The sequence below is a fragment of the Tamandua tetradactyla genome, chromosome 10 (genome assembly GCF_023851605.1).
Source record: "Tamandua tetradactyla isolate mTamTet1 chromosome 10, mTamTet1.pri, whole genome shotgun sequence".
Taxonomy (NCBI): domain Eukaryota; kingdom Metazoa; phylum Chordata; class Mammalia; order Pilosa; family Myrmecophagidae; genus Tamandua; species Tamandua tetradactyla.
The window spans coordinates 46,684,948-46,698,358 of record NC_135336.1 but is presented as its reverse complement, the minus strand read 5'-3'; positions in this window follow the sequence as shown (position 1 = coordinate 46,698,358).

The window sequence follows — 13,411 nt, the reverse complement described above, 5'->3', positions numbered from 1 at the left end:
TAGCATTTAAGTTCAGTGTCAACTTGGCCAGGTTATGGTGCCCAATTGTTCTGTGGCTGTGTACTTAAATCATCAGCATCTGAAATTCATCTATGGTTGATTACATCTGCAGTCACTAAGGGGAATGTCTTCTGCAATGAGTGAAGTTTAATTTAATTAGCTGGAGGCTTAAAAGACAGAGAGGTCAGAAGAGAGCTCAGCAGTTCAAACTCAGAGGTCTGGAGATATGGAAGGGACATGCCCCAGAGAAAGTCATTTGGCCCCAGATGCTGGGAGAAAGGGCCAGCAGACATCACCATGTACCTTCCCCTGTGACAGAGAAACTCAGATGAAAAGATAGCTGCCTTTTCTCTGAGGAATTGTAAATTTGTAGCTAGATAAATTCCCTATATAAAAGCCAGGCCATCTCTGGTGTATTGTATTCTGCCAGCCTTACCAAACTAAAACAAACCCCAGAAAGCTTAGGTTCACTAGACAAATGCTATTATCTCAGAAATGCACAGTTCAAAGTAGCATGTCAGCGTCTAAAAGTACCTTTAAAAAATTAAATATATGTGGCTATATCATTTCTCAAACCAAGTCCTTTCTTACTATATTTTCTTTTTATTAGCTTTATTGAGATATAAATTTATTGGCATGCAACAAATGGCATATTTAAGGTATAAAATTTCATGAATTTTCATATATATTTTCCTAGGAAAAACTTACCACTGTCAGGATAATGAACATGTCGATAATCTCCAAAAGAATCCTTGTGCCTCTTTGCATCCCACCCTCCTGCTCTACCATACTTCTCATTCAATCCCCTTGCAGCCATTGAATTGCTTTCTATTACAACACATGAAATCGCCTTTTCTAGAGTTTTACATAAATGGAATCATACAATAAGTATTCTGTTTTTTGACTGGTTTCTTTCACTCAGCATAACTCATTGAGAGTCTTCCATATTGTAGCATGTATCTTTTTTTATTGTTGATAAAATATGCATTGTACAGACATACCATAATTTCTTTATCCATTCACCTGCTAATGGACAATTGGGCTGGTTCCATTTTTGGCAATTGCAGATAAAGCTCCTGTGAACATTTGTGTACATGTACTTGCATGTATATATGATTTCATTTCTCAGGAGTAAATACCTAGGAATTAGAGAGCTAAATCATCTGGTAGGTATATGTTTAAATTTTTAAGAATTTCCAAGTTGTTATTCAATTGAAGATATCATTTTACATTGACATCAACAGGGTGTCCAGTTCCTCTACCTCCTCACCAACATTTGATATGTCAAATTTTTTAATGTTCGTCATTTTAATAGGTACATGTAGTGGGGTATCTCACTTTGATTTTAATTTTAATTTTGCTAGTGACAAATAATGCTGAACATTTTCCAGTGCTTAAATAAGCCTTCCATATATCTTTTTGGTTAAATGTCTGTTAAAAAAAGTTGTCCACTTTTTAATTGGGTTGCCTTTTTCTTATTACAGTTTTGAGAAATCCTTACATATTCTGGATGTAAGGCCTTTATGAGTTATATGTTTTGCAAATATTTCCTCACAGTCTATGTCTGTATTTTCATTTTGCACAACAGTGCCTTTTGAAATGAAGACATTCTTAATATTGATGCAGTTCAATTGTCAATTTTTCCACTATGTACTTTTCTTTTAGTGTCATAGCTAATAAAATCTTGCCAAACCCAAGGTCATAAGGACTTTATCTACATCTCTTCTACAAGCTTAATATTTTTAAATTTAAATCAACAACTCATTTTTGGTTTATTTTTGTAGAACCATGTATGGAACCAGTTTGTTTTTGTTTCTTTTTTACATTCAGATATCTACTTTTATAGCACTTTGTCAAAAAGACTATTCTTTCTTCATTAATTTGCCTTTGCACCTTCATCAAAAATAATTTTTCTTAGTATATGTTGGTCTATTTCTGGACTTTTTATTCTGTTTCACTGATCTATTTGTCTACCTTAATGCCAACACACTATCTTGAATACTGCAGTTTTATATTGTTTTGAAATATAGTCATGTTAACATGACTTCTAGCTCCTTTGTACGTCCATATGAATTTTAGAATCAATTTGTTAATTTCCACCAAAAAAAAACCCCACAACAACCCAAAAATCTGGGAGATATTTTGATAGGGGTTGCAATGAATCTATAAACCAATTTGGGGATAATTGATATCTTAACCATATTGAGTGTTCAACACATAAACAAGGCATATCTCTATTTAACTAGGTTTTCTTTAATTTATCTCAGGACTGACTTGAAGTTTTCAAAGTAATGGTCTTGTACATATTTTTTCAGACTTATCCCTTAGTAATTTTTATTTTTTCATGTTATTGGAAGTGGTATTCCCTAATTTCAATGACCAATTTTTCATTGCTAATATGTGGAAATACAATTAATTTTTGTATAGTTAGCTTGTATTCTGAAACTTTCTAAGCTCACTTCTTAGTTCTAGTGGCTTTTTGGAGATTCCATCCGATTTTCAATATAGATAATCACATCATCTACAAATAAAGACAATTTTACATTTTTCTTTCCAATCAAATTTCATTTCTCTTATTTCTTTTTCTTACCTTAATGAACTGGCTAGAACTTCCAGTACAATGTTGAATGGAAATGGTGAGACTAGGTTTCCTTATGTCTGATCTTAGGAAGGAGGCATTTAGTCTTTCATCACTAAATATGATTTTAACTGTAGATTTTTCATAGATGCAACCTAATCATAAGATCTCACCCTACAGTAGGTCTTTCCCCAAAATATCGGATAAGGATTAAAAGAATGTGGCTTTTCTGGGGTACCTTACAACTGAGGAAGTTCACTTCTATTTATAGTTTGGTGAGAATTTTTATCAAGTATGGATACTGGATTTTGTCAAATATTTTTTTCTGCATTTATTGAGCTCATTCCATGTTTTTTTCCTTTTTTAGTTTCTCATTATGGTCAGTTATACTGATTGATATTTGAATGTTAAACAAACCTTAAATTCTGGGATAAATCCCACTTGGTCAAAATTATTATCCTTTATATATTGTTAGATTCAATTTCCTAAACTTTAGTTTAACAAAATAAAGTTTTGTTAAATTTAGAAATAAAATTTACATTTATGTTCACTAACAACAATGGTCTGTAGTTTTCTTTTTCATAATGTTTTTTCAAGTTTGATATTAGGATAATACTGGCCTCACAGAGTGGGGTTGGCAGTATTACTTCCTCTATAATATTCTCAAAAGCTGTGTAGTATTGGTATTATATCTTTCAATGTTTGGTAGAATTTTCCAGTGAAGCCATCTGAGTCTGGAGTTTCCTTTGTAAAAAGTTTTTTTTGTGAGTGTTTTTGTAATTCCTTTAATAGTTATAGGGATAGTCAGGCTATCTTTATCTTGCCTAAGTTGTGTTAGTTTTTTTCTTTTTAGGAATCTGACCATTTCACCTATGTGGTCAAATGTACTGAGTAATATTGTTCATAATATTTCCTTCTTGTCCTTTTAATATCTGTAGAATCTATGGAGATGTCAACTCTCTCACTCCTGATATTGAGAATTTGTGTCTCTTTCTTTTTTTCTGATCAACCTAGGAAGAAGTTACCAATTTTATTCATTTTCTCAAACAGCCAGCTTTCAGTTTCATTGGTTTTCTCTATTATTTTCCTGTTTTCTATTTCACTGGTTTCTACTATGATCTTATTTCTTTTCTACTTCCAACTTTATGGTTTACCTACTCTTCTTATTCTTGTTTCTTAAGGTAGAAGTGAGGTCATTGATTTGAGGCCAACTCATCTGGACTGTGAGGGAAGGTTTTAGAAAAAGAAGAGAGAAAAGACAGATTTGAAAAAACTGTTTGGTACCCACAGAAATGCCATGTTCTTTTAATCATAATATTGTGGGGGAAGACTCATTATAGGGTAGCATCTTTTGATTGGGTTGCTTTTATGGAGATGTGACCCACCCAATTGTGGGTGTGGCCTTTTGATTAGATGTAGACGTTACCCCAGCCCATTCAAGGTGAGTCTTAATTAGTTTACTGGAGTCCTTTAATAGGGGAACATTTTGGAGTAAGTTCACACATAAGGAGTTGCTTGGAGAACTAACACAGAGAGCAGAGAAATGAAACCAAGACATAGATGTTTGGAGATGTTAAGCTAAGAGATGAAATCCAGAGTTTTAACTGGAGAGGGTAAGTGAAGGCCTACCCCAGAGAGAAGGCCACTGGAACGGAACTAAAAGCAGTGAAACTCAGGAGCAGAGGGCCAGCAGATGTTGCCATGTGCCATCCCATGTGACAGAGAAACCCTAGAAGGGATCGGTATTTTTAGAGTGAAGGTATACACTTGCTGATGCCTTAATTTGGACATGTTCATGTTCTTAGAACTGTAAATTTATAACCTAATAAATCCCCTTTGTAAAAACCAGTCCATTTCTGGAATATTGCACTCTGGTGGCTTTAGCAAACTAAAACAGAGGCTGTCCTATGTGACAGGCCATTTAACCCAGAGGAGTTGGTCTCCCTCTCTTCATCACTTGCAAAATCCAACTTTTATTCCTCTAACATTCCTTGGGTGCACTCAATTTTTTTAATCTATTGCAAACCATATATTTTCACATTGTCTGAATCTCATTAACAATTCTATGAAAGTTTGTTGTTGGAGAAGGCATGATCCAGACAACTTGAGAGACTTTCCCAAAGAGCAAAATTAGTCAGTGGTGATGCTCACTAGTCCACAAATTTGCTGTGTATCAGAATCACCTAATGGCTTGAAACACAAACTTTCTTCCCCCATTTCCCTGTGTCTTATGTCTGAAATTATATTTTAGAGAATCCCTTTGACGTAAGGATAAAATGCAAAGATCTCTTAGATAGATAATTTTGTAACATACATTACATTATTACATCTTAGAATTCATAGAGTCACTCAGGACAGATTGGAAGATGGAGCAAGAGAAGACTGGGTTCCTGAGAGGGGTGGGTAGAATATGGAAAGATATGCAGGAAGTTGAAACCAGGATCATCCTAAGGACTTGAGTTGAATCCAGGCCCAAGCTAAACCTAAAGGACATTCAAATCTGTAGAGGGCTTTGCTTTCCCACCCTTTCTCTTTTAAAATCTTTTCATTCATATAACTATCCATTCTTTCTAGCTTATTCTCAGTCCCTTATTTCTCTTCTAACCTTAACCCTGGGAACAAGAACAACATACGGGATCTTACATGAAAGCAAGAAACTACCCATGCATCTCTAAGTTCTCTCCAATACAAGGAGATATTATCACCTCTGGACCAAAACAATTATGCTGATGTCCCTAACTGTCTCCTTTGCTTTTTCTGGTCCCACCATCAATGTTGAAATCAGTTTGCGTGAGACTACAGGCTGCCCAGCCACCACTAAGCAGGATCTCAGGTATGGTGAAAGAAAGGATTAGAATTCTCCAGATAATTTCTTCTACAATGACTATCCTAGACCAATGCTAGGAGGATCATCTTTTTTCCCACTTCTCCTTGCTAAAGTGAAATGGAAGAGACTTCCCTGAAATTATGATTCACTGCAAACATCTGACATTAATTTCAGGAACAAGTCTTTAAATTCAAAAATGAGTAGAGAGCAACAGGGAGAGCAACAGGGAGGGTCTGAAAGACAGTCCACGGGAAGAGATGTGGCAACTACTTCATCAGTGTATTCCTAGCTGCCACTGCCTGAACTGAGAATTGATGGCCTTTGACTTTCCCATGCTCCAGCACTAATCCCCAGGGAGGGCATAAAATTGGGTCAGAGGATGTCAATCAGATAAAATTATGCTCACAGTGCTCTGAATTCTTCCCAGTAAAGGAGTCTTGCTCATTCCAAATGACACAACCCACATGTCAGCACAGGATGCATTGTATCTGCCAAGTCCCTCAAGTCAGTCTGAGCACCAGTTTGAGATGCGGAGCACCACAGGTCAGACTCCAAACAGCTGAAGTCTTTCCCTGTCATCCAGACTGTCATCCCCCAGATCAAAAAGAAAACCTTCACTATCAATATATTGCATAGACTGATATATTTCATTCATTTGACCAACATCAATGGAGAACCCGATGGATACCAGGCATTGGAGCTAGAGGAAGGTTACCTTGTCCTAGCGGAATGAAGAAAAGTAAGCCAGTGGTTACCAAATAGTGTGTTTAGTATCATGGATAGTGGTAAACGCAGGAACTTAAAGAAATCCTAAGAGAGAAGCCATAGTCATACACAGGCTGGGGAGGTGAGGATATAAGAAAATCTTTCTGAAGGCAGTGACACCTGGTCAGTTGTAAGTGAAAAGTGAGTTACACAATGAAATGGTGAGGAAGGCTTTAGTTTCTAATAAATAAGAACTTCTGCCTTCTCAGGTAGGCTGTTTGATAAATCAGTAAATGGAAGGAAAATAAAAGTGATATAAAATGAAAACACAGAACAGAAGCAACATGGTTTAACTCTACTTAGAATTAAAAACTAGTTGTATTAGTTTTCTATTGTTGCTGTAACAAATTACCACAAACTTGGTGCAACACAAGCAAATTTGTTATTTTACATTTCTTTAGTTCAGAAGACTGACACAGGTCTCACTGTGCTAAACTTGAGGCGTTGACTGAGCTGACCTTCTTTCTGAAGGCCCTAGGAGAGAATGTATTTCCTTAGAGGCTGCCCACATTCCTTGCCTCATAGACCCTTTTCTAATCTTCAAAACGAGCAACTTAATATTTTTCTGACCTTGATTCTATTGTCACATCTCTTCACCTGACTGTCTTCTACCTTCCTCTTCCATTTTTAAGGACTCTGTGATTATGTTGAGCCCACCAAGATAATCAAATATACTCTCCCTATTTTAAGGTCAATTGACTAGCAAACTTAATTTCACCTGCAACCTTAGTTCCCCTTTGCCATGTAACTTAATAAAGTCACAGATTCTTGGGATTAGGTCGTGGACATTTTTCTGAAGTTTCCCCAAAGATATGAAGTTCCCCAAATTAACCACGACAAGATGACTCAGAGAAAATAAGAGTTATGTGGATGTTAAGTAGAACTATTTTAGCCTAGGGAGATTAAAAAGGTTTCAAACCTATTACCTTTTGACTGTATCTGAGAAAACCCAGCTTATGTGCATTATGACTGAATGGTGTTAAGACATATATTTTGGATTTGTCTTAGCATCTTGAATGTATGATTTCTACCATGTTCGTATTACTGGGTTTCAGCTAAACCAGTGAAACCAAATCTTCCATAGTAGGAAATGGCTCTTAATGCTTTTATAGCAATAGCTATTAGAACCTAAAAAAATTTCACACCCTTTGAGTCAATAGTTCACATCAGGAAATATATGCCAAGGAAATTATCCAAAATATAAAGAACATCATTCAAACATCTTTTTTGAAAAGAAAAAAATTGCGATAGCATAAAATATAAAAAAGAGGTTGATTATATACATGAAGGCAAATCTAATTAGCAAACATAATGTGATCAATAAAAACCACATAGCATTGGCATGCAGGTTTGAAAGTATTGTGTACCCCAGAAAAGCTATGTTCTTTAATCCTGATTCAATATTGTTGGGGGGGGGGGCTTTTGATTAGATTATCTCCATGGATATACGATGCTTCCAGTGTGTTGCGGTCTTTTGATTAGATTATCTCCAGGAAGATGTAGTGTGGTCAATTGTGGAGATGGTTAGATGGCCTTAGAACTGTAGATTTATAACATAATAAATTCCTTTTATAAAAGCCATTCCATTTCTCGTATATTGCATTCCGGCAGCCTAAAAAACTAATACAATTGGCTACATGAGAAATCCTAAAATGTCAAGAAAAAAATGCAGTTAATGAAATGTTATACACAGCATTGACACAACTAACTTAAAAAAATTGAGAGAGAAAGAGAAAATCTGAAAGGATGTAAAATGAAACCAGTTGTCACTATGTGGTAGAACCGTGGAGATACTTTTTCTTCTATTTTTCCATGTTTTCAAACATCTGCCATAAGCAAATACTTCTGTAATAGAAAAATGTTCTAGATGCCATTTCTCTTATTCCCATTCATCCCCAAAATATAGGTGGTAACAGTGAGTGGATCTAGGAAGGGCTAGATGTGAACCCCATAGAACCCCTCCTTCTCACCTGAGTTATTTACAATATACACATCACATCACAAGATATAATAGAAGCTTCACAGGGAAGCTTGTTCTTTTATCAAACAAGATAAAAGAAAAGCACCAACCAGTAATTGTGTCTACATCAATCTCATGGGCTAAAATACAATTGATATATCAACCTGAGTTTAGGTGAGAGTGACCTGCTTCAGGCATTACACTAATGAATGTGTTTCAAAGTAAGCCTCAATCAGAAATAGAGGAGATAACCATAGCTACTCTAGGAAAGCCCCTGTACCCAGTCCACTGAAGACACTCAATAATTATCTGCTGAGTTGGGAGCTACCATCCCTTACCCTTTGTTATATTGCATCGCCCACAGTACAACTGCAGGGAAATAAGACTAGGTGGTCACCACCTTCTAACTACCAAATAGAGAAGGAGCAGAACAAGAGAAAAGACATCTTTTTCCTTAAAAAACATTGTCATGTGTATAGCCACTTCTGGGAAATGCATGTGTATGTGTGTGTGTATGTATATGTGTGTACCATGAAGACCCCCTCACTTCTGGAGGTCTGTAGCTGACCTCTAATATGTGCAATTCAATAAATATTCCCTAAATCCCATAGCCCTATTCCACTGTTTTCTTCCCCTGCTCTAACTCTTATTGTTTGCTCCTTTCACGAGCACTTAGTACCCACTATTTTTATTCCAATTTATCTGTTCAATTTAAGTATTTGTTATTCATTTTTGCATTCCCAGTGCCCTGAGAGTAATGGTATGTGATAGATTTAAGTAACTAATTATGACTCTTTCAATAATAAAGAGACACTTTCCCTAGATTATTTTTGTCTGCTTCTTCATGCAGTTAAAGAAGGAAATGACTATAGAGGAAAGCATGCTTAGCATGGAATCATTCTAGTGATGCCCATAAAAGATGTAATTAGGCTCAGCATGGACCACCACCTCAATGAAATCCCATAATTCTATCCCCTTGATCTACTGGAAAACTTGAGCCTTTACTTTAAGACCTTGTTTGGGAATTAATATGGGAAGGGGAAGTTTTTAGCTATTTTCAGTCAATGTGAGTAGACTAATATTATGTTAATAACATGTTCTGATACAAGAAGAAAACAAAAAATACAAGGACAACATCTTGGAATTCTAGGAAAGGGCAGGATCAAGAGTGGAAATAGCACAGGGAATAGAAGCAAGGGGCAATGAATAATTGACTAAATGATTTTGCTTATAGCTTGTCTTAAATATATTTATGATGACAGTAATGTGTTATTTTCCAAATCAAGACATGTGCCATCTTTAAATGATCTCCCAAATTGGTATTCAGGATATCACAACCCAGTTGGAAAAAAAAATGAGCATTCCAGAATTTATATCATACTAACGAAGTCTGCAGAGAAAATGTATTTTCCTTCTCTGTTCCCAAAGCATGAAACCTGAGGCATCTTTAACTAAGAATGATTACATATCACATGATTCTTTACTCAATAAACATCTTGGAATAAACTGAGGCTATACTTTTGGCTCGGAGTTGCAGATGAAGCAGGAAATGTTAAAATATTCTGGACTCCTTCACAAAGGCTCTCATTCTACTACTGAATAAGAAGCTCTTTTGGAAAAGATGGGGGGATTAACAGGTGTGGGAAGTGTGTGCATTCTCCTTAGCTGACTTTTGGAAGTATCCCCATGGCTCTGTCTTTGGGAGACAGAAGGAGATGAAGCCTTAGACAGACTGATGCAAAAAGGTACTTATGTTTGTTAGGAACAAAGAGGAAACTGTGAGTCACATAGAAAAGAGGGATTAAGTACTTTAAAGAAGTTTGCTTCTTCTGGAATTCTTACTTGAAAAAAAGCAGCTTTTATTCTTAGTACAGTAAATGCTACTTTCAGTTTAGAGATGAAGAGTATGTTTATTTGTTCAAAATTAAGTCATTTTTCCAATTTATAGTTTACTTCTGATTTACTAAGATCAAACAAAATGCCTTCTACTAGATAAATTGCCACTCTTTCAGACTTAAAAAAAAATTAAGAGCACTTACATTTACAAAACTAAATTTTATACTATTTCTATGCCTTTAGAGGCAAGGCTATGCTTTGACTGAATCCCAGTTATAAACAGTTCCGTACTACTGAAAAACCATAGCAGTTTATAAAATAAAGCTCTTACCTTGGTTTCCTTCAAGTTTACCAAATGTACTGAATTCTACTCAAAGCATTACACATTCAGCAAAGTATGCGGCAGATGATGGGGGGAAGGAAGGAAAACATCTCATAAGAATTCCTAGTTATCCTTCAGCTTACGGTACTTCACTTATTGTTTTTACTGGAACACATATGGCAGTTGCGTCAGTGCTTAAGCAAATACACATGGAAGCATACCTAAAGGAGATTGTTTCTGATATTTCATTGGGCTGTCAAAATATGGATAATGAGGTTGGTAGGCATGATGCAGAGCCTGCACAAAATGAATTAATCTATTGCATATGAAATGAAGGCTATTGTTTAACCTTCAAGCTTATCTCCAAGTTTTCTTAGGTGAGAAACATATATTCTGAAATCATCGGTCTTGAGCTTACCCCCATTTGTGGTTTTCAAGGATTTAAGTTATCCAGACAATGCTTTCTCCATGGGGTGACTGGACTGACCACCTCTCCTGTATGAACACCTTCAGCACCTACTAGATGCATACATTTTTCAGATTTGAATTCTGGCAAATAAAAAATAAACTCACCCAAACAAAACAGTTATTTAAAAAGTGGAGCTGGAATCAATTGGCAGTTGGTTAAGGAAGTGGAGTTGGAATCAATGTTCAGCCAGTAGGAGGAACAGAAAATCCAAAAGACACAGCCTATGTAAAGCATCATTAGATAATTTGCTCCATGGAAAAGTTCAATTTTACATGGTGAATTAGTGAGTGATTTTTATATTCCTCCATTATTTTAGTTTCCCAGAATGCTTAAGCAAATCCCATAAAATGATATAGCTTAAACAATGGGAATTTAGTTGCTCATGGTTTTGAGGTTGATAAAATGTCCAAATCAAGGCATCATAAAATGATGCTTTTTCCTGAAGACTTTGGCATTTTTAGGCTGGCTCCCAGTGATTCTTGGTTCCTCTGTTATATGGCAAGGCATACAGGGCATCTCCTGATCTCTTCCTTCTCTTCCAAGTTCTGTTTCAGCTCCTTGCTTCTTGCAGCTTTCTCTCTCATGTCAGAATTCATTCCATTTATAAAGGATTCCAGTAATAGTATTAAGACCTATCCTGAATGAGATGAGTAACACTTTAACTGAAGTAACCTCATCAGAAAGTAGGGTTTTGGACCTCACAATGGGTTCACACCCAGAGGAATGGATTAAACTTAAGGACATGTTTTTGTTTTTTTACTTCTGTATTTTTGGGTACATACAACTTCAAACCACCACACTCAACATTTTGAACCCCCAAAAGACATATTCTGTCCACATGCAAAATACATTCATTACATCACAATATCCCCAAAGCCCTAAGTCTTTTCAGTAACAGTTCTAAGTACAAACCCTCATCAAAATTGGTTATAGGTGTGGTCTATTCTGGGGCACAAAATTTCCCTCTGATTGTTGACCTATAAGTCTAAAGAACAACTTATCTGCTCCAACATACAGTGGAGGGACAGGCATAGAATAAACATTCTCACTTTCATAGGGAGAAATTGGAGAGAAAATAGGGGCCTTGGGTGCCAAACAATTCTGAAACTCAGAATGAAATACTCCATTATATTTCAAGATCTGAGAGTCATCTATGGAAAAATGTGTTGTCTCCAGGCCTGCTAGAGCTGCAGCCCCACGTATTCCAAGCACTTGCCCAGCAGCCATGCTCTCTCCAAACACTGGGATGAAAATTCCACCCTCTCCAAGCATCAGAATGGCAGCCAGACTCTCCTCAAATGCCGGGGGTTGGGGCACAAACTCCACCTTCCAGGGCACTGGCATGCTGGCCAGACTGTGTGATCCTGGCGTACATGTTTTACCCTCTCTCACAACTGACTTGACAGCACTCTTCCTGAACAATGTGGCAGAAGGCCTGTGTTCTCCAAGTGCCAGGGTAGACTCATCCTTTCCACACACATTGGATGGGCCTGCTCTCTTAACCAAAGAGGATGCCTTCATCCAGACCTCAGTTTCCATGACTCTGCCCTTGAAGTGATTTTCCTTTCAATTCACCCCTTCTCTGTGCTTTTTATTCCAGACTGAAGTGATTCCATTTATACAAATATATAAATTATGCAAAATACTTGTTTGTCTTGCATGTAGTAGACAGAGATCCAAACCATCAGACAGAGGGACTTCTTCCTACAGAATCTTCCTGTATAACTGCAACTCCAGGCCTGAGTTGCATGGAAACTGCTTACTGGTTCTATGTTCAGTTAATTCCTCACTGGAGCATAATGTTCTAGAGAATTACATTCAATTTCTGCTTTCTTTGAGCCTAGGCATTTGGTTCTAAGCTTATCTCATCTTTCTTTCATTTCATTATAAGCTGCAAGGAGAATCCTGCACTTTCCACATTTACCTTGGAAATCTCCTCAGCTAAATATTCAAGTTCATTAGTTTTAAGTATTTCCCTCTATCTACATCAGAATTCAATTTTGCCAAGTTCTCTGCCAGTTTAAAACAAGGCCTGTCATTCCTCTAGTTTCCAATAACACATTTATCATATCTTTCTAAGGCCTATACAGAAATAGCTTTACCATCCATATTTCTACCAACAGTCTCTTCAAAGCAATCTAGGCTTTTTCTATCAAGTGCCTCACAATTTGTCCAGCTTCTACCCAATTCCAAAGTCATTTCACATTTTTGTTATTTTCAATAGCAACATCCCACTCTCCTCATACCAAAATCTGTTTTAGTTTCCTAGGCTGCTCAAGCAAATACCATGTAATGGGTCTGCATAAACAATAGGAATTTATTAGCTTATGGTTTTGAAGCTAAAAGAAAGTCCAAATTAAGGCCAGGAAAATATCCAAAGCAATGCTTTCTCTCAAAAGACTGGTGTTTTGAGGTTGGTTGCTGGCAGTACTCTGTTCCTCTGTCAAGGCATATGGTGGTTTCTCCCTTTTCTTCTGGGTTCCATTTATTTCAGCTTCTGGCTTCTTCCTGTGTGGCTTTCTCTTTCATGCCTGAATTCATTCTGCTTATAAAGGATTCCAGTATTAAGATTAAGACCCATCCTGTCTGAGGTGGGTCATGTCTTAACTGAAGTAGCCTCATCAAAAGGACTTAATTACAATGGGTTCACACCA